Here is a 2028-nt window from a genome sequence, read left to right on the forward strand (position 1 = left end):
AATGTTTACGATCCGTGCCTTTCTGACCACTATTTTGTGATCTGTAATCTGAATCTTGACAGACCACGTCCCGTGAGAGTTGAGAAGACATACCGTAAACTCCGTTCTGTTGATATGGAGGCTTTTCGTTTTGACTTATAATCCTCCAAGCTATTCCTGTCACCTGCTGACTCTGTTGGTGAGCTGTGTGATCAGTATCATTCGCAGCTGTCTCAGTTGGTCAAAGCCTATGCACCTCTCTGGACACCGGTGCTGACGTCACGTCTGTCTGCTCCTTGGTACTTGATCGACATTGCATCTGAAAAGACCAAGCGACGTAAATTTGACAGATGTTGGAGAAAATCGCAGCTTCATATCAATCGCCAGTTATTTGAAGATCAATGCGAATTGGTTAGGAATATGGTAAAAAATGCGAAAGAGAGTTATTACTCTTCCATCATTTCAGAAAAGCCTCAGACTAGAAAGCTTTATTTAACACCGTCGATCGATTACTGTACCGTAAGACTGACAGGCAGTATCCATCATGTGACTCTTCTCTAGAGCTGTGCAATAACTTTTCGGATTTCTTTGTGAACAAGATCACTAAAATACGGACAGAGCTTCCATCTTTTTCGACTGATGACATTGTATTGTCCTTCACCGAACAGCTGGACAGCCCTCAGTTCAACACTGCTCTTGACTGCTTCATTACTACTACTGAAACAGAATTACGTGGTCTCGTTCTTAAGAGTGCTAAGAAATCCTGCTGTCTTGATCCAATTCCTGCTAGCTTCATAATTCGGTGTTTTGATGACCTACTTATGGTTATCACACGAATAATCAACCTCATAGAAGAACCTTACAACTTCATACTTGCTCAGTTCACCATGAGCCTATATGTAAAGTGTAAGTTGTTTATGAACAAAATTCATTGCATTGACAGTTTTTGTGTGAGGAAATGTTTTCTGCAAGGAATATCATTCCTGTAGAACTTAATTGTTATTTTATAAACTACATGTATTATTATTCCAAAATACTCTTGAATTCAGCTGAATTAACACTAAAGAAAAAAGGGTGTGAGAGATCTTAATACATGTACATGTAAGTTGGGAACATATTCTCTACTGTCACATAGATAATTCAAGTCTCACAAAAAAGGTACTACCAAAAAGTCACAATTAGATAAATTACAAAACAAATTCAATGACACCCATTCTTAAAAATTCATATCCAATTAGAACCGTAATATTACAAGTACCTTTTGCTGCTGAATGGCCAGCAAATCCCCCACATTTCCTTGTAGCTGGCAAGTCACAACACAAAGCCAGGAGTGCAACTCGAAGCTTCAACATGCCTCCTGGTAGACATGAATCCTCAATAACCAAAAGTCTATAAGTTCATGGACAAGTGGTTTCAGGAATGAATTGATGTCACCCTTTGGCTCTTTGGGACCCAGGATAATTCCCACGAGTATAACATTCTCTGGCTTAAACCTCTCCTCTCTTGGAAGATTCATCAGCACTAAATAAATAACACCACAACTGTGATTTGTGTGTTTGTACGGCTGGAACCAGTCAACATTCAGCATGACATTCAAGATTTGCTGCTGTAGAGAAAAATTTTTCTCCATCAGAATCCAAGAACTCCTTGCAGACTTTTCCATCAAAGACATCTGCCATGGCATCCCCTGTTGGCCTTTTATTTCTCCCAGATTCACAGCTTTCAATAAAACCAGGTCTTGTTATCAGTGACCTTAGAGAATCAGTTAATCTCTTATAACAATACAGATTCTTCGGATGTAAAAATAAGGAACCATTCTTTGAACGCATTTGCTTCATTAAGAAAGCACCACACGGTTTCCTCCTGTTTCTCTGAGGATGGTTTGGAAATCGAACATGATCACATTTCTTGGAAACATGCCGTCCATTCCTTCTTCTGATAACACACTCGTCTGCTTTATACAAGGTGCAGCACTTTGGACATGCAACATATTTTTCAAAGTCATCTCCTCCAATTCCAATAAAAGACTTGGCCAAGTAAAGTGTCTGT

Source organism: Montipora capricornis, chromosome 4 (assembly GCF_036669925.1).
Source record: "Montipora capricornis isolate CH-2021 chromosome 4, ASM3666992v2, whole genome shotgun sequence".
In the NCBI taxonomy this organism is placed as follows: domain Eukaryota; kingdom Metazoa; phylum Cnidaria; class Anthozoa; order Scleractinia; family Acroporidae; genus Montipora; species Montipora capricornis.